This window comes from Phascolarctos cinereus, unplaced genomic scaffold (assembly GCF_003287225.1).
Source record: "Phascolarctos cinereus isolate Bilbo 61053 unplaced genomic scaffold, phaCin_HiC Scaffold_2;HRSCAF=192, whole genome shotgun sequence".
In the NCBI taxonomy this organism is placed as follows: Eukaryota; Metazoa; Chordata; class Mammalia; order Diprotodontia; family Phascolarctidae; genus Phascolarctos; species Phascolarctos cinereus.
The window spans coordinates 175,105,308-175,129,400 of NW_027555625.1; the positions used below are offsets into that span (position 1 = coordinate 175,105,308).

The 24,093-nt window shown below is 36.1% G+C and overlaps 1 non-coding gene across 1 annotated transcript; it reads left to right on the plus strand.

Moving 5' to 3' along the window:
* Positions 1-696: 696 nt before the first annotated feature.
* LOC144456052 (small nucleolar RNA SNORA31) lies at positions 697-827 on the plus strand. Its single transcript, XR_013484958.1, has one exon. It is a non-coding gene; the product is annotated as a small nucleolar RNA SNORA31 (small nucleolar RNA).
* The last annotated feature ends 23,266 nt before the right edge of the window (positions 828-24,093 follow it).

A 24,093-nucleotide genomic window follows, 5' to 3' on the forward strand; every position in this document is an offset into this window, starting at 1 on the left:
AGTGTGCCAAAAATATGAAGTGGACCTTTCTACATTCCATTTCATCTACAAGCTGAAGTAGAGTTAACTCTGGAAGAGATTACATCCAAACTGAATAAAATGAAACCATGTAAAACTCTTGGAAACTGAGTATTGACTGAGCTTATTTATCAACCAACTCTAAATTCAGATTGCTTACCTTGAGTCAACAGGGAGATCAAACACCCCTGTGATTTAGGGGATTGTAGAAAAGGATGCCTAGTTGGCAGATCATGTAAAGGGCAACTGGTGAGGGATTATAAATATTGAATATAAATATTTTATATTTAATTTCTTTTAAAAATTAACCCTTAATGAGGGGTGGCTTAATTTATAGAAAATAGGTTGAATGAAAAGGGAGATCTGAGCAAGATCACTAGCAATGAGCAGATTGTTAAAACACACTTTTTAATAATAAAAAGTGGAAGAGGGGTATTTTTTTAAATGCATGGTGACCCTTAAGGCATAGAGGAGAGAGACCTAAGGTAGAGAAAGCAATTAGGGAATCTCAAGATAAAAAAAATTATTTTTTCTTTTAGGTAAATGGAGGAGAAGGAGGATTGACAAGCCGTAATTAGTTATCACAGGAATGTAGTTAACCTGTCTGGGGAAACAACAAACTAGAAGGGCATGGAACAGCTTCCCTATTCTGTGGATGTCATGGATGAGTTGATATTTATGCATCTCTTTGACATATCTGGAGCAGTTATATCTGCTTTTAAGGTTTCCACTCAGATGCAAGAAAAATTTTTCTCGAGCTTTCTCTCTGCATGATTGTGGCTGTCTAGATCAAATAGCGGAATATAAGAGGTGACTGAACAAGCCATTGCCTCATCTTTACATGAATATTTTAGAGTCCTTTTATAACTTTTATTTTTGGTAGGCATTTTACAAGAAAAGTATATTCTAGCCCTGCCAATTTGCTAGACCTTTTGACTTGGGCAAGTTCTATAAATTTAGTTTGGGATAGATGATTTAGAACCTTGAACATGTAGGTCAGATTCTGGAATACGAATTGTTACATGATGTGACCATTTTGATAAAGATTAGGGCAGAAGTATGACTTTGAGATCTAAATTGATTTCAAAGTCTAGCAGTATTAGCTTGCAGTTACAAGTTTCTGATGTAATGATAGCAATTAATGGTACCTGGAAGTCCCAGGCTGATTTTTTTTAAAAAGAGTGTTTAATCCTATAAATAAAACTGAGTTTTATGTCTGAAAAAAAAAAGAATAGATCTTATTTCATAACTTTCTTGATCAAAAGTCTACTACTATTTTTGCCTGCTGGAAAATCCTGGCATTCAAGATCCCTCACAATATGACTTTGACCTACATTTACAGGCTTATTTTATACCTATAAACTTTCTTAATTATATGGCTTACTCAAACTGGGCTATATATTGGCTATTCCCCAATCTTGGTCTCTTGGCCTCTTTTACCTTCATATATTTGTGGCATCATCCATTGTGCTAGGAATAGACCCTCCCTAAATGCTTATTTTTAATTTTTTTCCCTCTGAATTTTCTTTTTTTTTTAAGGAACTTAAACCAAAATGTAGTGAATCTTTTTGAACCTGACCTGTGATTTCATAAATGTTGGGATCTCTTGGTGAAGAACTTCCTCTGCCAACGGAGATCAGCACCTTCATTGCAATTTATGGATTTAGATTGTTGCCTGGGGTCCTGAAAAGTACAATGACTTTCCCAGAGTCCCAGAGGTATTATAAATATGAAAGGCAAAATTCAAGTCTTAAATCCTGGTCTTCCTGACTTTTAGGCCACCTTAAGACAAGTCAAGAAATTATTAGCTGCCATATTTTAGGTAGAAAGAGTACTCCAGCAGATGTCTGTATGATTCAAGTTCTCCATCCCAATTTTATCATGACTTGTGTCAGGCTTATATGATTCTCAAACTCCTCATCAATTTCTCCTTTCTCTTCAGGTTATCTATACAATATTATGATGACAATTATGCCTCTGCCTCAATTGATCTTTACCCAAATGCTCTCTACCATGTCTACTCCCTCTGATTCTTGACATTCTCTACATGATTACATCCAGCTATGTTACTATGGGCAAGTCATTTAAGTTTTTTGAGCCTCTGTTTCTTCATGAAAATGAAGAAAATGTGCTGTAAGAAATGATGAGCAGGCAGACTTTAGAAAAACTTGGAAGGACTTATATGAACTGATGCTGAGTGAAGTAAGCAGAACCAGGAGAACGTTGTACACAGTAACAGCCAGATCATGTGATGACTGACTTTGATAGACTTAGCTCTTCTCAGCAATACAAGGATCTAAGATAACTCTAAAAGACTCATGATGGAAAACGCTATCCACATGCAGAGAAAGAACTATGGAGTCTGAATATAGATCAAAGCATAGTATTTGCTCTCTCTTTTTTTTTGTTTCTTTTTTGTGGTTCCTCCTATTGGTTCTAATTCTTCTTTACAACATGACTAATGTGAAAATACGTTTAAGAAGAATGTATATGTACAGCTTATATCAGATTGCATGCTGTCTTAGGGAGGGGAGAGAGGAAGGAGGTGGAGAAAATTTAAAACTCAAAAGCTTATGGAAGTGAATGTTGAAAACTAAAAATAAATAAATTAATTTTTTAAAAAAGAAAATGAAGAGAATAAGGATAATAATATCTTTAATGACCACCTCATGGGGTTGATGTGAAGATCAAATGAGATAAAGAAGTATTTAAGGGTCAAGTATAATTATGATGATGTTATGCTTCCCATTCTGCTTCTTTTGAATAAAATAAACTATTTCATAATAACCAGTCGTAAGTTTCATCTTACCAAGTCTTAGCCATACCAATGTGGTAAAATTCGCCTTTTTGTATTAGTACATCTAGTTTACCTTGCTTGTTATCCAGACTTTTATCATTCATGATTAGACATTAGAAGCTATGGGTTTTATTGACTCTTTTCTTGAACTTTGTCTACTATGAATTTCTGGGTGTCTCTACTTCTATTCTTAGATCATAGCTACTCCATAGAGCATCTGGGCTGGTCAAAAGTTATAGGCAATTTTATCCTCTCCATTTACATTTCAGTTTTAAAATTTTTTGATTAGATTTGCAAAGCTGAAGGCAATACTTTTTTGCCAAACTCTATTAGATGTATCCTATTCCTGGAAAGGAGCCTGTCATTCCTTAATTTTTAGGTTGTGATGCAAAAATTTAAATATTGTTCTCAGATGCCATCTTCTTAACCAGCTGTTTACTTTCCAAATCTACCTTTCTTTTTGGAATCTTTTGCCTTCAATGGGTAGTAGTGATGAAAATGCCACCTATGCCCCTAAGTTCTTTAATTTCTTGCCCAATATTTTGGAATCTTTATCAATGCTTTCTAGATTCTTTCTGGCAGTATCATTTGTGTCTTCATGGATCACTAGCAGAGGGTGGAGTCATCCAGTTTGACAGGTCTTGGGAAATTCTCTTCCATGTCTTGGATACAGGCCCTGGGTAGACAACAGACTTTATTATTATGAGGTTGGCAAATAGTTGCCTCAGTCCTCCATTACTCTTCCTTTCCTACTCAGACCCTCAAAGGATATGTTGTTGTTGTTCAATTGTTCAGTCACGTCTGACTCTTTGTGACCCCATGGACCATAACACACCAATATGGTCTTAGGGTCTATGGGGTTTTCTTGGCAAAGATATTGGAATTCTTTGCTATATCCTTCTCCAGTAAATTAAGACAAACAGAGGTTAAGTAACTTGCCTAGGGTCACATAGCTAGTAAGTGTCTGAGGCGGAACTTGAACTCTGGTCTTTCTGATTCCAGGCCCAGCACTCTATCCACTGAGCCACCTAGCTGCTTTCTCAAAGGGTCCAACTCTCTCCTTTTTGAAAACAGCCTCATATCTGTTCTTTAGCTCCAAGTATTATATTCATTTCCCCACTTTGTCTTCTGTGTCACATTCTTATACCCTCCAATCTCCCAACATAAGTCTGAATTCCCTCTGGATTCTATCTCTTCAGATCCCCTCTCTTTGCTTTTAATCTCTTATAGATTTATTTGTTTTTTTGTTTGTTTTTTGACACTAGTTCTCTCAGGCTGGAAATAGAGTTGACCTTCATGGCCTGATCCTGCTGCTGATTGGCATGGCAGCTTTGACCTGTTCCATTTTATGACCTGTACTAGCATCCTTAGGAAGCTGCTTTCCCAATCCCTCCCCAAACTCTTACCATATTGATGTCAGACTTAGCACAGGTCCCCAGCTTTAGCTATACTATAGCTCAAGATATACCTTAACTCAAGTGATCCACCAGCCTCAAAATCCCCTAGGAGAAAGGACTACAGACTGGGACTATAGACCTGTACCAAGTTCAGCTCTTTGTTTTACAGTAAGTCTCTATTTTTTTTTAAAGTCACTTCAGCCTCCCAGATAATCTAATGCCTTGAGTTCCCTTACCTTCTTTTGTAGGAGAGAGACCAGCCTGCTCTGTTCTCCAGGTATAAGAAACTATTCCTTGTAGGAAAGGACTGGTTTGCTTTTCATTTTTGAATTCCAGTCACCTAGCTTGGTATCTTGTGCACAGACTTAATAAATGTTTGCCTTTTGCATGGAGGTTTAATTGAATTGAATTGCAATGCTTCTATTCCCTTCTCCCCTTCCCCCCCCTTTTTTTAGGTCTTGTGACTCAGCTTTAGCTCCAGGGAAAGAGAAATGCTTCAGTAAGGATGTATCAGACAAAGAGCTAAAGTCAAGCCTGAGGGCAAGATTTTTTAATTGATATATTCCCTTGGTGAAGGTTGCTTATCCTGATGCCTAAACCAGCACTTCCATAGCTCTGGACAGACATGACATTAGCACTTTTTAGATGCCACTATTCTTAGGGAAATAAAAGCTCTCTAGGCATCCAGCCAAACCAACTAGACCCCTGAGAGAATCACAGAAACACTCACATGAGATAGTGGGAGGAAACTAGAACTCACCAATCCTACCGTGACCGTATTAGTTACATGATCAGATCTACACTTTGCTACTGCAAAATAACAGTGGCGAATCTCCAAAATAACCATGAGACCCTTGGTACTGGGTTCCTATTATAAACCCTTCAAACAATCACCACCCTCTCAGGGTGAAACCCTGAATTATAACCAGGCTGGGGTGACTGGGACTTTGTTCCAGTATGCCAAATTTAAAGAGTGCTAATAGCACTTTCACCCTTTCATCAGAGTAGAAACAACAGCTAGCATCTGACTAATGAGAATGACTAAAAAAGGAACTTTACAGATGGCATACTTACTTCTCAAGGACTTCGGCACCTAAGTGAGCTATTATCTCTGAGTCTAACTCATCATCAATGGCCTCACAGGCTTACCCTGAATTTAGTTTGTGGTGATTTCCCTAGTTGCTAATTTGAACTCTGATGGAACTGACTACAGAGATAACATTTGCGGTCAATTTATTTATGATTGTACTCTGCTTCCTAGCCATGCTGGCTGTGTCTACTCTGTTCAGCAACAAGAATAGAGAATGGACTTCTATTTCATTGGTTTAGGAAATTAACAGATAAGGAAAAAAAACATTCTAGGCATCTTATAGGCATAGATAGTTGCCTATAATTATAAGTATAACCTGAGAGATTAAGTGACTCACCTAGTACATAGGAGAGGCAGAACATGAATCCAGGTCTTACTGGATTTGAGGCCATCTTTCTACCCACTATGATGTAATGTCTTTCTCCAACAATTATGACAGCTGTCATTGTCAGAAAGTTATTCTTTATGCTGAAACAAAATTTAAGTCTCTGCTACATCTAACAATTGGTTCTAATTCTATTTTTTGGAGCTACAAAGCATCAGTGTAAGCCCTCTTACCCATGACAGTCCTTGAACTCTTTTCCTGCAGTATGGTATAGTGGAAAGAACAATCGGCTAGTAGGCAAGAAGACTGAGGTTCAAGTCCTGACTGCCACTAAATTATGGGCTTATGTCACTTGACCTCCCTAGACCTTAGTTTCCTCACCTGTTTTTACAGAGGGGGTTGAACTAGGTGATCTAGTCTAAATTGTCTTTAAGTTCTGATATTCCATGGATTGTCCCAACCTAGGTTTCTTTTTTTCCACTCCCAAATTCCTTCAACCATTTCTCATATTATAAGTTAACTAGATCCTTCACCATTCTGCATCTCCCCTAGATGCACTGTATTTTGTCAATGCTTCTTCTAAAAAGGTGGAACCCAGAATGATATGCACAATGCAATATCATTGTAAAGGCACTGAATGTCTGAAAGAAAGATATCCGAGAGTGGAAGAAAATTTGGACCTTATTAATACCAAACAAAGGTGATCAATTATACATCAATGTGATTACCAATTTATATATGTACTCTCCCATCATTACAAAATCTTTATGAGAACCATCTATACATGAATGAAAGGCATCCTTGATGAGATTAACAAGGAACAAGCAGCCTTTTGCAAGCAACATTCAACAATGGACCACATCTTTACCACTTTGCAATTAACAGAAAATTATAGAGAATATAAGATCTCACTGTGATTATTGTTTAGTGATGGCAGAAAAGCATTTGGTTCAGTAGAACAAAATGTTGCCTTATAGACTCTTATAAAGCAGGGTGTTGGTATTTACTCTCTACACGTCAAAATCATTCAAGATTCCTTGAAAGATATAACAATAGGAAAAACCTTCTTCAATGATCCTCTGATCATAAACATTAGATGAGGTATAAAAGATAGAGATATATGCCAAAGAAGTTTGCTAAGATGATAGAGTAGATCCAGAACTGAGTACAATTTAAAGAGGGATTCCCTCTAGGTGTTGAAATTCTCCTGTTTGTTGAATCACTTGTAATTGCACTATCAGAAGATTATTGTTTTTTAAAAAAGAGCATTCCATTCATCATTAAACTACTAATTAGGTAAGATGTAGTCCTTATCTTCATGAAGCTTACAGTCTAGTAGTAGAATAAAATTCAAACACAGATAATGATAACATGTGATTTTACATGATAAGTATATTAGAGAGCTACAAAACAAAATTTTATTTGAGGTCCAAAGGGAAAAATTATACATATCCTAAGCTAACTTTGCAGTTTGCTTCCACAACATTATTTTTGTTTCTCTCTTCTTTGCTCAAAATGCTCCCCACCCTACTTAAACCCTCAGTTTCTCCCTAGGTTTCATGTGATTAGCTCTGTTCCTTGATAGGAATTAAGTATTCAATTCTTGATAAATGCCTAATATATACAAGGCATGAAGATAAAAGTAAAACAGTCCTTGCCTGGAGGAACACATGTACAGAAAAAAAAGTATAGTACCAGGAAAATTTTGGAGGAAGATTGTGCTAACCACTGTGGGTAGAAATGGAAAACAAGAAAGACTGGTGGAGGATATGGCCCTGAGTTAAGTCTTGAAAGAAGAATTAAGTGTTGAAAAGTAGAGGTGGGGTGGAAGTATATTTGAGCTATGGGGGACGGATTCTGAGAATTCAGGGAGGTTGAGAGGTGAAGTCAAGGTCAGATGACAGCTAATAGTTTGGTTAGTTCATAAAGTTGGTGTATATGAGATGACGCTAGAAAGGTAAGTAGGAGCCAGTTTGTAAATGGTCTTAAATATTATGCTTAGGAGTTTGCCTATTATTATGTGGGCAGTAGAGAACCACTGACAGATTCTGAAGAGGAGATTGACATGGTCAGTCTGATGCCTTGGAAAGATTACTTTGGCAGCTCTGTATGTAGATTTTTCTGGTATCGTAAACCTAAATCTAAATCCTCTTCTTTAACACCATGTACATAGTTGTTTTCACTCTTTTCTTTTTTAATGTCAAAAACCTTCAACCAGGAGAAAAAGATGAAAACATCATCTTAAGTTTCTCCCTGACCTTCTATATCCAGTACTTCAAAGTCACTAGAGTTACATTGGAGGTTTCTTGTGGTTGTTTTCATTTGTTCCCAAATAAATCTGTAGTAGTGACTAACAGTTGGGGAGTTTGACAAAGCTCTATAGTGTGTCTCAAATATACACATCAGAAAGAAAGCCTACTTCCCAGATAGTTATGTCAGCCCTGCATATAGCTATCTTTATATTCTCCAGCAGACAGACACCAAGCATTATTCCTTCAGTGAATAATATGATTCCTTGTACCTTTGGGGCCTATGAATCCTTATTGTGCTGTGAATCATACCTGTGTGAATCAATGTGGCTCTCCGCACCCCAACCCAACCCTCTTTAGATAGAGATGTATATTTGTTGTAAAATTTTTCTGAAAGACAGTTTTTAGGCAGACCAGACATGGCTAATTTGGAGTTGAGCTATTTTAGAACATGTACTTGAGACAGAACAGAAAGCTTGGTAAGACTGACCATAACAAGTTGTCTTAAATGTTAAGTAAAAATACAAATGATGTCAAGGAAGCACATGATTAATAACCAAATGCATTACAGTTGTATTTCCAGATCCTAGTACAGTACCGGCACATTCATAGTAGGAGTTTAATAAATTCTTATTGATTAACTGATGAATTTGAAGGAGAGAGTTCACTGTGCCTCTTAGCTGGGAGTATTTCGAAGTAGAGGAAGAGCTTAAAACTGGGTTTTGAAAGATTGAAAGTATTTAGATAGGTGTTAAAAGGGAGAAGGGAAGAAAGATATTTTGTCTTTGCATCACCAACACCTAGAATAGTATCTTGCACAGAATAATCACTTAGTAAATTACTAGTAGATTGGATCAACTTGGCTTGGATTATAGCTAACTTGTGTACACAAGATGTGTTTGGGAGATAGTGAGTATGCCCATTTGAATAGAGTCTAGCACTAATGCAGGAAATGAAGTGACAGTGATATTCAGCTGTCTCTTCTGCTGCCTATTTCCACAGAAACACAGAAGATAGGTCTTGGGAGCAGCTGTACAGCTGTACAGCTGTACGTAGCTGCCCGTGCCTGCTACCATGCCAGAGGAGAGCTGCCCCTCCAATTTGGAAGCAACTGTGCCTCAGCAGCTATAGTATAAATGCCCAATATATAAACTTGTTTTTCTGTACTGGTTATTCAACTTGGACAATCTTCAGATCTTCTGGAAGTTATTTACAGATTTTTGTCTCTGGACATTATATGCAGATCTATTCTGAAGAGAAATTCTTTAGCATTCTCTGACTAGGTTCCCATTTTTCTGTGTCATGGGCATAAGTGTTTCTTTCTGTGCCCAGGATCCTAGGCATTTATCCAAGCAAGATGACTTTCATCTTTTGTGTTCCTAGGAGAACAGAGTTCCCTTACAGGTGTATGCTTGTCTGTGTGTCTACATTAGCCTGAACAGATTTCGAGATAGATCCTAACATGGTCACATTGACAGGGCTTAATGGTTGGGGCTTCATTCTAATCTGGTAGACTCATGTATATGAGTGGAATCCAGAGAGGCCAAATGAGTCTGGGGTAGGGGGGAGGGAGAACGAGAAGAGAAGAAGCAGGGAATGGGCTGGACACTCACAGGGAGATTCATTTGTGTTACATAGTTTTATTAGCACATAATTTATATGTATACCTGACAAGGCTAATCAGGAGATATTCTTACCTTGTGGGAAAATATTCGTGATATGAAACACACATGACACATGCTGGAGAGGAAGGTCAGGCTGAAATTGTGAAGGCCTTTAATACAATAATAGTATTGACATTTGTTTAGTGAGGTTTGGTTTGCAAAGTGATTTATATCTGTATATGTATATATACGTATTATCTTGCATTATCCTTACAATAATCCTATGAAATAGAATATTTTAGGGGAGTACTGTATCATGATTTTATTGGAATAGGTAACTGGGTGGAGAAACTTTCTCTGTCATTGCAACTAGGCACCTTCCCTGTAACTTATAGTCTTAGAGAGCTGACTGAGACACTGAGAAAGTGACTTGTGTAGGGTGACATTGCTAGTATATAGCTGTCATGGTCCTCCAGGATCCAGGGCCCAGTTTCTATTGGCAATATTATGCTGCCTCCCTTTTACAGATGAAGAAACTGATACTCAGAGTGATTAAGTGACTTGTCCATAGTCACAAAGCTATATGAGTCAGAATAAGAACACAAGTCTTGCTCACTCCAAGTCCTTTCCACTAGGAAAAGGCTTTATGGCATCTGAATTCCTAAGAGCTAGAAGGATATAAAAACCTAGCAAGAGAACTTTAGCTCATCCTAAACAGTGTGAAAATTGTAATTATGAATAATCTGACTAACTCATCAGCATTTAACCAATAATAGATATGGTACAGTTTATAATAATGAATATTTCTTTCCATTATATATATTTAGATGACCTAGTAAGTTTTTTAAAGTACCTAGATGTAATCACTATAAAATATCTCATAAATAAAAGAATATAATTATTATTATAAAAGATAAGATTATATTATTAACTTTATTTTTCACATTGCCAACAAAACATTTGCCTTTATTATATCAAAACACATTGTGGTGCACTAACTGATTCTGTAATCAAATTGAAACAGTAGGAATAAATATAGAGGAAATATTTTCTGGAGGTTTATTGTGTTTTTTAGCATGCTAAAATATTTCTATCTACAAAAAATATGTAGAGCCTTGAAATCCAAGTTATATTGAATTTAAAGAACCATTATACAAGAAGATGACTTAATCTTAGGCCGTGATGTCACCAAGAATTCTACTTTATCATAATACTTTATACTCAAAGAAATATAAAGTTGTTCATACTTTAAACTCATTTTCACAACTCAATTTTTTTCAATGCAATATAGACATAGAATGTTAGTTCAATTCAATTCAATATGCATTTATCAAGTGCCTACTGTGAGCAAGTATTATGTTAAATAATGGGGATACAAAGACAATGAAATGTGCCTAACCTCAAGGAGCCTACATTCTTCGGGGGGGGGGGCACAATGTCTACACAGCAAGGTAAATACAAAATAATTTTAGGGAATGAAGGGGTGGAACTAAACAACTGGGGAGGAAGGGCCTCATGTAGGAGGTGGAATCTAAGAAGATCCAAGCAGAAAAGCTTGTATTTTATCCTAGAAGCAACGTGGAGCCACCTAAATTTCTTGAGCAGGGAAGTGACATGTTCAAAGTTCTTTTGGAATATCAATTTGGAATCTGTGTGGAGAAAAGATTATAGAAAGGAGAAAGCAGGGAGACCATTTAGGAAGCTACTGAAATGATCAGAGTGACAGATGGTGACTACTAGAACCACGATGGTTACCATGATTTGAAGTTTTTTCCATGTATTCCATTCACGACACTATTTTCTCCTTATTTTCCTCTCACTTGTTTAATTTCTTCTTCTTAGTCTCCTTTGTTACTTCACTATATAAGTTTGACCATTTCACTCTTCTATTCAATAAACTCTAGTGGCTCCCTATTGCCTTTAGAACCAAATATAAATTCCTCTATTTGATTTTTAAAGCTCTTTTCAATTTTGCCCCAACCCATCTTTTCGACCTCACTAGACACTATTTCTTTTTCCACACACTGATTCATCTAAACTGGATTTCTCTTGTTTCCTCAAATATGATATTTTAACACCTATCTCCTTGCAGTGCAAACTGGTTATGCTCCATGCCTAGAATGCATTCTCTTTTCACCTCCTCCGCATAGAATTCCTGTCTTCCTCCAAGATGTAGGTCAAGCAACACTCCCTACATGAAGCCTTTCCTGATTACCTCAACTGCTAGAGCCCTCCCTCTCAAACTACCTTGTATTAACTACTTTGTATTTATTTAGATTTATTCTCTCTAAGCTTATTTGTTCTTGTTGCCTTTCTCATTAGAATGTAAACTCCTTATAAGGATTTCATTCATTATATTTCTAGCTCCAATACCTAATATAGTTCCTGACACATAGTACATGCTTAATATTTGATTGATGCGTAATACATTTCTAGAAACTTGTTATTTTTTACATAGAAGTTCTCTGTTAACAGAATAGGGATTGGCCCTGGACTGAAACTTTCCCCAAAATTCACCTCCTTACTTCAAGCATAGATTTAGACCAATATCAAGAGGAATTCGGCTAACTTAGTGGTCAGTAATGCTAATGCGTAGAAAAAAGAAGAAACATTTCTGTGTGTGATTGTAGCTCAACAAAATAATTTTTTGGTAATTTAATTCAGATGGCATTGAATAAGTAGACTAGTTTAGGTAGAATTGTCATTTTTATTATATTAGCTCTGCCTACCCATGAACAATGAATATTTCTTCAATTATTTAAATCTGACTTTATTTGTATACAAAGTGTTTTATAATTATATCCATGTAGGTCCTGAGTTTGTCGTGGCATGTATATTCCTAAGCGTTTTATACTGTCTATAATTATTTTAAATGGGGTATCTCTTACTATCTCTTTTTACAGACTTTTATTGGTGATATATAGAAACGCAGATGATTTATATGGCCTTGTTTTATATCCTGCTACTTTGCTAAAAGTATTGTTTCAACTAGCTTTTTAGTTGAATCTCTAGGATTTTCCAAGTATAACATCATATTATCTGCAAAGAGATAGTTTTATTACCTCATTGCCCATTCTGATTCTTTCAATTTCTTTTTCTTTTCTTTTTGTTATTGTTAGCATGTCTAATACAATATTGAATTATATTGGTGATAATGGATATCCTTGTTTTACCCCTGATCTTACTGGGAAGGCTTACAGCTTATCTCCATTACAAATAATGCTTGCTGATGGTTTTAGGTAGATGTTTCTTATCATTTTGAGGAAAAATCTATTTTTACCTATGCTTTTAAGTGTTTTTAATAGTAATAAGTATTGTACCTGTCAAAAGCTTTTTCTGCATCTACTAATGTAATCATATGATTTTTGTTACTTTTGTCATTAATATAATCAATTATGTTAAGAGTTTTCTTTATGTTATTCCATCCATAGTGGATAGAGCACCGGCCCTGAAGTCAGGAGGACCTGATTTCAAATCTGGCCTCAGACCAAACACTTGACACTTACTAGCTGTGTGACCCTGGGTAAGTCACTTAACCCCAATTGCCTTAAAAAAAATGTAATACTGAGCCACTGAAATTTATTCAATGGGGGGTGATATGGCCAAAATGACATTTTAGGAAGATAAGATGAGTTTGACACCTGACTAGAGGAGGGATTGGAGTGGGGAGAGAGTTGCAACAGGGAAACTCACTAGCAGGCTATTGCAGTGCTCTGGGCATGAGGTGTTGGGGGCCTGTACCAGTGTGGTGGCAATGTCAGGGAAAAGAAGGGGAAAACAAGTCCCTAAAAAATACAATTGGCCAACTGGAAAAAAAAGTACACTGAAGAAAACAAGTTCCTAAAAAATACAATTGGCCAAATGGGGAAGGGGGTACAAAATCTAAAAGAAGAAAACAATTTGTTAAAAATTAGAATTGGGCAAATGGAAGCTAATGACTCTATGAGAGAGCAAGAATCAGTCAAACAAAAACAAAAGAATGAAAAAATAGATGAAAACGTAAAATACCTCATTGGTAAAACAACTGACCTGGAAAATCAATCCAGGAGAGACAATTTAAAAATTATTGGTCTACCTGAAAATCACAATGAAAAGAAAAGCCTGGACAGTAACTTTCAGGAAGTCATAAAGGAAAACTTCCCTGAGGTCCTAGAACCAGAGGGTAAAATAGCCATAGAAAGAATCCACTGATCACCTCCTGAAAGAGATCTCAAATTGAAAATGCCAAGGAATATAGTAGTCAAATTCCACAATAACCAGGTCAAAGAGAAAATACCGCAAGCAGCCAGAAAGAAACAATTTAAATATCCTGGAACCACAGTCAGGATGACACAGGACCTTGCAGCTTCTACATTAAAAGACTGTAGGGCGTGGAACATGATATTCAGTAAGGCTAAGGAGCTGGGATTACAACCGAGGATCAACTACCCAGCAAAAATGAGCATGATCTTTCAGGGCAGGAGATGGATATTCAGTGAAATAGGGACTTCCAAACCTTCCTGATAAAAAGACTAGAGCTCAACAGAAAATTTGATCTTCAAATACAAAACTCAAGAGAGACACAAAAAGGTAAATGGGACAGAAAGAAACAACATGTTTTGTTTGTTTTGTTTTTTAGGCAATTGGGGTTAAGTGACTTGCCCAGGGTCACACAGCTAGTAAGTGCCAAGTGTTTGTTCTGAGGCCGGATTTGAACTCAGGTCCTCCTAACTTCAGGGCTGGTGCTGTATCCACTGTGCCATCTAGCTGCCCCCCTTTTTAAAAAAAAATTTTTTTTTTACAACATGTTATTAATAAGGGCAAACTGTTTATGTCCCTACAAGGGAAGATGACACTTGTAACTCTTGAGAACTGTGTTATTATTATAACATGTTAAAGGAGTATACATAAAGGGGGTGGATATAAGTTGACTTTGATGTAATGATAAAAAATATCTAATCAAGTGGGTTAAATGGATAATAAGTGGATTAATCTGATTAGAAAATGTACTGAGAGAAAGAAAGGAGGAGGCAGACAAGGGTAAATTACAGGAAAAGACAAAAACTATTACAGCAGAGGGAAAGAGGGGTGAGCTTTGTTTGAACCTTACTCTCATCAGATTTAGCTCAAGAAGGGAATAACATAATCAGTTAGGTATAGAAATCTAACTTGCCCTATAGGTAGTAGGAGGGAAAAGGGGAAAGAAAAGGGAGGGAGAAGAAGAGGGAAGAAGAATAAGGTAAGTAAAGGGGAAGAAAAGGGAAAGGGATAATAAAGAGAGGGACTGAAGGAGGTGGTGGTCAAAAGCAAAACACTAGTGAGGGGAAAGGAAAAGGAGAAAGAAAAGCATAAAGGGGGGAAAGGATGGAGAAAAAGACACAGATAGTAATCATAACTGTGAATGTGAATGGGATGAACTCTCCCATAAAACGGAAAGGATGCAGAATGGATTAAAAACCATAATCCTATATGTTGTTTACAGGAAACACATTTGAAACAGAGGCCACACACAAAGGTAAAAGGCTGGAGCAGAATATATCATGCTTCAGCTGAGGTAAAAAAAGCCCCAGTAGCAATCCTGATCTCAGACAAGAAAAAACAAAAACAGATCTTATCAAAAGAGATAAGGAAGGAAACTACATCCTGCTAAAAGGCACCATAGACAATGAAGTAATATTATTATTAAACATATATGTACCAAATGGTATAGCATCCAAATTCTTAGAGGAGAAGCTCAGGGAGTTACAGGATGAAATAGACAGCAAAGCTATAGGGGACCTCAACCTCCCCTCTCTACTAGATAAATCTAACCACAAAATAAACAAGAAAGAAGTTAAGGAGGTGAATAGAATATTAGAAAAGTTAGGTATGATAGACCTCTGGAGAAAACTGAATGGGGATAGAAAGGAATATACTTTTTTCTCGGCACATGGCACATACACAAAAATTGACCATGTACTAGGGCATAAAAACCTCACAATCCAATGCAGAAAGGCAGAAATATTAAATGCATCCTTTTCAGATCATGATGCAATAAAAATTATATGTAATAAAGGGCCATGGAAAGATAGACTAAAAAATAATTGGAAACTAAATAATCTAATCCTAAAAAATGATTGGGTCAAACAACAAATCATAGAATCAATAATTTCATTCAAGAGAATGACAATAATGAGACAACATACCAAAACTATGGGATGCAGCAAAAGCAGTTCTTAGGGAAGTTTTATATCTCTAAATGCTTACATAAATAAAATAGAAAAAGAGGAGATCAATGAATTGGGCATACAACTAAAAAAACTAGAAAAAGAACAAATTAAAAATCCTCAATTAAACACCAAATTAGAAATATTGAAAACCAAAGGAAAATTAATAAAATTGAAATTAAGAAAACTATTGAACTAATAAATAAAACTAAGAGCTGGTTTTATGAAAAAACCAATAAAATAGATAAACCTTTGGTTAATTTAATTTAAAAAAAGAAAGAAGAAAACCAAATTACTAGTATCAAGAATGAAAAGGGTGAATCCACCACCAAGGAAGAGGAAATTAAAACAATAATTAGGAATTATTTTGCCCAACTATGCCAACAAATTTGACAATCTTAGTGAAATGGATACATATTTACAAAAATATAAATTGCCCAGATTAACAGAAGAGGAAGTAAAATACTTAAATAACCCCATCTCAGAAAAAGAAATTGAACAAGCCATTGATGAACTCCCTAGGAAAAAATCTCCAGGGCCAGATGGATTTACAGAATTCTATCAAACATTTAAAGAACAATTAATTCCAATACTATATAGACTATTTGGGAAAATAGTGAAGAAGGAGTCTTACCAAATTCTTTTTATGATACAAATATGGTGCTGATACCTAAACCAGGAAGAGTCAAAACAGAGAAAGAAAATTATAGACCAATTTCTCTAATGAATATAGATGCAAAAATTTTAAAATATTAGCAAATAGATTTCAGCAACTTAACACAAGAATGATACACTATGACCAGGTAGGATTTATACCAGGAATGCAGGGCTGGTTCAGTATTAGGAAAACTATCAGCATAATTGAGCATATCAACAACAAAACAACAGAAACCACATGATCATCAGATGCAGAAAAAGCTTTTGACAAAATACAACACCCATTCCTATTAAAAACACTAGAAAGCATAGGTATAAATGGAGTCTTCCTTAAAATAATAAATAGCATCTATTAAAACCTTCAGCAAGCATTATATGTAATGGGAAGCTAGAAGCATTTCTAATAAGATCGGGGTGAAACAAGGATGTCCATTATCACCACTGTTATTCAATATTGTACTGGAAACGTTAGCTTTAGCAATAAGAGAAGAAAAAGAAATTGAAGGTATTAGAATAGGCAAAGAAGAAACAAAGCTATCACTCTTTGCAGATGACATGATGATATACTTAGAGAATCCTAGAGAATCAAGTAAAAAACTACTTGAAATAATAAACAACTTTAGCAAAGTTGCAGGCTATAAAATAAACCCACATAAATCATCAGCATTTCTATATATTACCAACAAAGCCCAACAGCAAGAGATAGAAAGAGAAATTCCATTTAAACTTACTGTAGACATATTAAAAATATTTAGGAGTCTACCTACTGAAACAAACCAGGAACTCTATGAACACAATTACAAAACACTTTTCACACAAATAAAATCAGATCTAAATAATTGGAAAAACATCAGTTGCTCATGGGTAGGCGAGCTAATATAATAAAAATGACAATCTACCTAAGCTAATTTACTTATTCAGTGCCATACCAATCAAACTACCAAAAATTATTTTATAGAGTTAGAAAAAATAATAACAAGATTCATTTGGAAAACAAAAGGTCCAGAATATCAAAGGAACTAATGAAAAGAAATGCAGGGGAAGGTGGCCTAGCAATTCCAGATCTTAAATTGTATTATAAAGCAGCAATCATCAAAACTGCTTGGTACTGGCTAAGAAATAGGGGTGGATCAGTGGAATAGGTTAAATATGCAAGACACAGTAGTCAATGACTATAGTAATCTATTATTTGATAAACCCAAAGACCCCAGCTTCTGGGATAAGAACCACTCTTTGAAAAACTGCTGGGAAAACTGGAAAAGAGTATGGCAGAAACTAGGCATAGACCCAAATCTCACACCATATACCAAAATAAAGTCAAAATGGGTTCATGATTTAGATATAAAGGCTGATACATAAGCAAACTGGGAGCAAGGAATAGTTTACCTATCAGATCTATGGAGAACAGAAGAATTCATGACCAAACAGGAGATAGGAACATTATGAAAAGCAAAATGGATAATTTTGATTACATTAAATTGAAAAGTTTTTGCACAAACAAAGCCAATGCAACTAAGATTAGAAGGAAGGTAGAAAATTGGGAAAGAATTTTTACAACCAGTTCTCTGAAGGCCTCATTTCTAAAATATATAGAGAATTAAGACAAATTTATAAGAACACAAATTCCCCAATTGATAAATGGTCAAAGGATATGAACAGACAGTTCTCAGATGAAGAAATTAAAGCCATCTATAGTCATATGAAAAAATGCTCTAAATCACTATTGATTAGAGAAATGCAAATCAAAATAACTCTGAGGTACCACATCACACCTATCAGATTGGCTAATATGACAAAACAGGAAAATGATAAATGTTGGAGAAGATGTGGGAAAATTGGAACACTATTGTTGGTGGAGTTGTGAACTGATCCAAGCATTTTGGAGAGCAATTTGGAACTATGCCCAAAGGGCTATAAAAATGTGCATACCCTTTGATCCAGCAATAGCACTTCTAGGGCTATATCCCAAAGAGATATAAATGGGAAAAGGACCCACATGTACAAAAATATTCATAGCAGCTCTTTTGTGGTGGCAAAGAATTGGAAATTGAGAGGATGCCCATCAATTGGGGAATGGTTGAACAAGTTGTGGTATATGAATGTAATGGAATACTATTGTGCTATAAGAAATGATGAACAGGCTGACTTCAGAAAAACCTGGGAAGACTTATATGGTCTGATGCTGAGTGAAGTGAGCAGAACCAAGAGAACGTTATACACAATAACAGCCATGTTGTGTGATGACTAATAATGATAAACTTAACCCTTCTCAGCAATACAGGGATCTAAGACATCTCGAAAGGCCTCATGATGGAAAATGCTAAGAAAGAACTATGGAGTTTGAATGCAGATCGAAGCATACTATTTACTATTCTTTTTTTCTTCTGTTGTGTTTTGTTTCCTCTTTCTAGTGGTTCCTCCTGTTTGTTCTAATTCTTACTTACAACATGACTAATGTGAAAATATGTTTAATAGGAATGTATATGTATAGCCTATATCAGATTGCGTGCCATCTTGGGAAGGGAGGTGATGAAGGAGGGGGAGAAAAATTTAAAACTCAAAAGCTTATGGAAGTGATTGTCGATAAATCAAAACAAATTAATTTAAAAAATAAAGGATGTTCTATAAAGTAAAAAAAAATTGTTCAAAATAGTTCCTCATATTATTGTTTGGAGCAGAAGCTGAGCAAGCTTAGAGATTATTCATATTTATATAATGCTTTAAGATTTAAAGTGTTTTCCTCACAACTCTAGGAGGTAGATAATTGCAAGTATTATTCCCATTTTACAGATGAAAAAAACTGGCCCAAAAGATTAAATGCCTATGGTCACCAACTCAGTAAATTCAGATCCATACCCTTTCTGATTTTTGTGCTGAGGGCAACTGTCTGCTCCAGCAAAAAGCGATTTAAACCCCATCCTCAACACATTTCACCTTCTAATTCTTGGGAACTCATTGCTGAAAATATATTTTAGGGCTACACACGACTAGTGACCTTTCTGTGATAGTTTCACCAATATCCAAAGAATTAATTTTATCTAGTATTGTATGTAAATGATTATACTAATTAGGAATGATGTAGGGGCTCTTGAGAGATTGTCATGGACTTGAAATCTTTAGTGATTTTGTTTCTTAGGCCTTGCTGATTAAATAAGGAATTTAAAATGAAAAATATTTTTTCTCTTGTTGTCCATTTTTATTATTTATAAAAATATTATAGCCAGCCTTTTAGAAAAATAGTATGCTAATGTATTTTTATGAGGCTCTGTCTAAATAAGAAAATAAAATTACTATATTGGAGATTCTGTTTCTAACACTGGCACTGTTTAGAGGGAGAGCATCATTATTTCCCCTATATCAGCTTCAGGAGGCCCTAGCTCCTCTTGAAAACATATTACGGCTTGTAATTAATGGATATACCTGACCTCATTTAAATATTTTTAGCTTGTATCATTTCTGTTAATAAAGATTTCTCTAAGTGTACTCCTTATTATATAATTTTTTTCTAGTGTTGACATCAATTTATCACAAAAGGCATTCATTTAGAGAACATGTATATGCCGCTTAGTTGTGGGTAAGATCAGGAAGACCCCTGAATCCCAATTCAGCATACAATAAAAGTTAAAATATTCCAAAATTCTAAAACTAATTCATTTTTTAAAAAGTATCTTGAATTAGGTTTTCAGAATATACCTTCAGAATGATTTTCAACAGCAACCATCAATTTCTTCTTCATATCCTTTTAAACCCACACTGGTGAATGGACCCAAGGCTTTTTACAGAGGCAGAAGAACATTAGCACAAAACACAGGGGAGAAGTAAAACTGACCAGTACATATGGGACAAATGAGTTTTTTGGATCATGGATCTAATGGAAATGTTCTTATCTCTTTAAAGGGGGACTCTGTAAAATTCTCTCTCCCATGCACAGTGGAGCCAGGGTTTTATAACCAGCACTGAAAGGTGTCAAGCAGGTTATGGTTACCACTTCAGCAGCTATTGCAACATGGGAGGGCCTATCTCCCAGGTTTATAGCTGGAGAGGCATGGATGTAGGAGAGGAGTAGGGGAGGGGAGAAGAATGTAGGCCATTGCTCAGGTTTGTCAATATTCTGACTTCAGTTATTCTCAGGAAGGTGAGTGTTGGGAACCTCTAGCTCCTTGAAATTAGAACTAAAGATGCCTTTGGACAAGTGTGCTTTCTCACCTTCAATTCTCTTTGCTGCCATAACTGTCCTGATTGCCTGACACTAAGCTCACTAATGGTGAAGAGAGTGAATAGAACACATTTAAATGTCCAGATCACAGTGGTCTTCCTGCTTTTCCATAGGATTCTCCATGAAAAGAATCTAAAATTCATTAAAATTGTTTCCATTGCTCCTATAATTCTATCTGTATATCAAACTTCTATAGTGTATCTTTTGAAAAGAACACTACTCAAGTTAATTTTAGTTATGTAAGTTTTTACTTTTGAGTTTTTATTTTTTAGGGGGTGTAATTTCATTTAGTGTGGGCTCCGTATATGAATGCAAATAAGGTGCTTTCCAGCTTAGAAAAGGTTAAGAAACTTGCCCAAGATCACCATCAGTATTTGTTAGAGGCAGGCCTTGAACCCAGGTCTTCTTGACTTAGAACTACACTCTCTTTCCACTACACCATGTGTTGTCTTCTTACTTCAACTGGCTAATCATAAGTAAAGCCAACAGGTGAAAACTTAACCCTACTTGGTCATGGTTAACTTTCCACACTATAATAAGAATTAAAGATGAGCATTTTAGAATACGGCCTATGCATTATCATCTTAACTTTTATTTCCACTACTTCCCCAGGCTATACTAATAAGGTGAGGGTATCATGAACTCTTTCAATTTTCCATGGCAGCCTTCCCCACTGCAATTATATCAATGGGAAACTACCTGCTTATAAAGGCACCATAAAAAAAAATGTTCAGTTATTTCAGTTATGTCTGACTTTATGATCTCATCTGGGGTTTTTCTGGCAAAGATAATGAAGTAGTTTGCTATTTCCTTCTCCACATCATTTTGCAGATGGAAACTGAGGCAAACAGGGTTATGTGGCTTGCCCAGGGTCACCTAGTTCTCATTCCCTCTCTACTGTGTGTGTGTGTGCGCGCCCAAGCCAAGTCTTCCTGACTCCAAGCCCTGATGCTCTATCCACTGCACCATTTAGCTATCTTTTATGAATTTATTAAAGAATTGAACTGTTTGGGAAGTAATTTAAGATCTGAACTAACCATTTAGTTAAGCTAAGAGAAGCAGCATGGAGTAGTAGAGCCAATAGTGGAGTCAAGATCTGGATTCAAGTACTGCCTCTGACAAAGTCGAGTAACCATGGCACTAAGTCACTTAATTTCTGAGTTACTCAGTCTACTCTGCAAGACTACACATTATGTTAATAGTTGTTGACCTGCATTGGTGGACTTCCACAATAGTGAAGTCATAGGTTCAGAGCAACAACAAAAAGTAAAAATATGTGGAAAGTTTAATAGCCCAAAGAAAGACAGATTGATAATGTGAACAATTAAATAAACACAGCTTTAAAAAATTATTCTGAATGTAAGAAATAAAACAAGCATTTCCATAACAAAGTAGAATAGAAAAAGAGGATTATACTAGAAACTGGAGATCCATTATGTACAACTTGTTATTCCTTTCAAATATACAACAGTTATCATGTGACTTTTTTCCCTTTCCCCCCACCCCAAACTTTGAGATGGCTATCATTGGACACAAATCTCTGTGTATGTATAAGTGTACATGCACACATCCATATGTATGTACCAACACACATATACATATATGCATATACATACATACATATACACACACACAAACGCATGTATACACACACATCAGTTCTTTTTCTGGATTCAAACAGCATCTTCATAGGATCTTTGAAGTTAATTTGGGTATTTATACGTCAGAACAACTTGGTTTAAAACAATACTGCTGTTACCGCATACAGTGTTCTCTTGGTTTTGCTCATTTTGTTCTTCATTTTTTCGTGAAGGTCTCTCTATGCTTTTCTAAACTCATTGAGCTCATCATTCCTTATGGCAGGGTAATATTCCATCATGAACACATACTATAATTTGTTTATCCATTCCCTAGTTGATGGGCAGCCCCACAATTTCCAGTTCCTTGCCACCACAAAGAAGAGCTGCTACAAATATTTTAGAAAATGTAGGTTCTTTTCCATTTTCCCTAATCATCTTGGGAAACAGACCTAATAGTGGTAATACTGGGTCAAAGGGTACATGCAGTTTAATTTAAAACTTTTTGGGTGTAATTCCAAATCTCTCTACAAAATGGTTGGATCAGCTCATTTAAACACAGCTCTATATGTGAGAAATGTATTACACCTAATTTCTGAGCAGGGACATTTTGGTTTGCATCTTGAAAACATACATGTTTTGGCAAATGATGACTTGGCTAAGTGATGACTACGGGGAATTCTAGGTGATGAAATAAAGTTCTGTTTATAAACATCTAGAGGGTGTCAACAATGAGGAAGAGAATTCACAGGATAAATCTAGTGTGACTAGAAACAGAACAACATCAATATCAGGCTATGAAGAAAATCTTAATTATAGCAATAATTCATATGTCCTTTACCTATACAATACTTTCATCCACATTACCTCATTTAATTTTTATTTAAGTTGTAAAATTCAAAAAAATTTTTTTGGACTAAAGAGGCCTGGAGTCATCAGGTTACAGTGGAGAATCCTTTTATCTTTGGTTTTGCCATCAATTAGTTTGCCTGCTCCTTTCCACTTTGCAGGATTGAGGTAATTCATCTAGGTGTTATATATGCGAAAGGGATTCCCCGCCCCCCTCCTTTTTACTATTGAAAGTGTATTTAGTGTAAAAATTAATAAAATTTACACAGACTTCTAAGGCTGGGAGGGTTGGAGTGATCATCTAGTCTAGTTCAATGACCCTGGCTGGCAAGATTAAATCCAAAATGACCCATTAGAGAAGAGACTTTTCTATTACGAAAAGGCTTTTAACGGAGAAGCCTTTCTCAACTCCATTATTTTCCATCTCTTAGTTAATCCAGTTTCTTTAATGCATTTTTAGACATACTAATGATACCAAAAGAAAATTTAACTTTATAGCTTTACAATTATGCTGGGAAATGTACAATCTCAGGCAAGCAAACATTTAAATATGCACGTGGGTCTTTCCTTGTAGAAAACGTTTGCAAACTACTTTCTTTAGTGTAGCCTTCACTTTTCACAAGTTCAACGCATGCTAGGTAATTTTTTTTTTCTGGCATACATTCCTTAAAAAAATGATAATCGAACAATGTCCAACACTTCCTATGATTATTGGAGCCCTGCAGTAACTCTCCGTGTCGTGCTGGTGACGGTACAAAGAGACACATTCTTTCATGTTTTAAAACAATTTCTGGGATTTAAAATTTTTTAAAATCCCCTCTCATTTGCCTGTTCTAACGCAAAGTCCGCACACCTGCAGCCGCAGAGACTGCGCTGGGCGTTCGCCGCCGAACCCGCAACTTCCCCGCCACCTTGCGGGGGTCCAGACAGGGCGGGGTTTCTTCCCCCTCCCCACCTCCCAAACAAAAAGACCCACGCAGCTGGAGGGGTGAGCGCGGGGCTCTTCTAGCCGACCGCCCAGTCCCCCTCCGGGGGTCCGACGGTCAAGAGCTAGAGCGCTAGAAAACTAGACCTCCGAAAACGCTCCGGCGCCGGCCCCCAACCTCGGAAGGGAAAAAAAAGCCTTTCC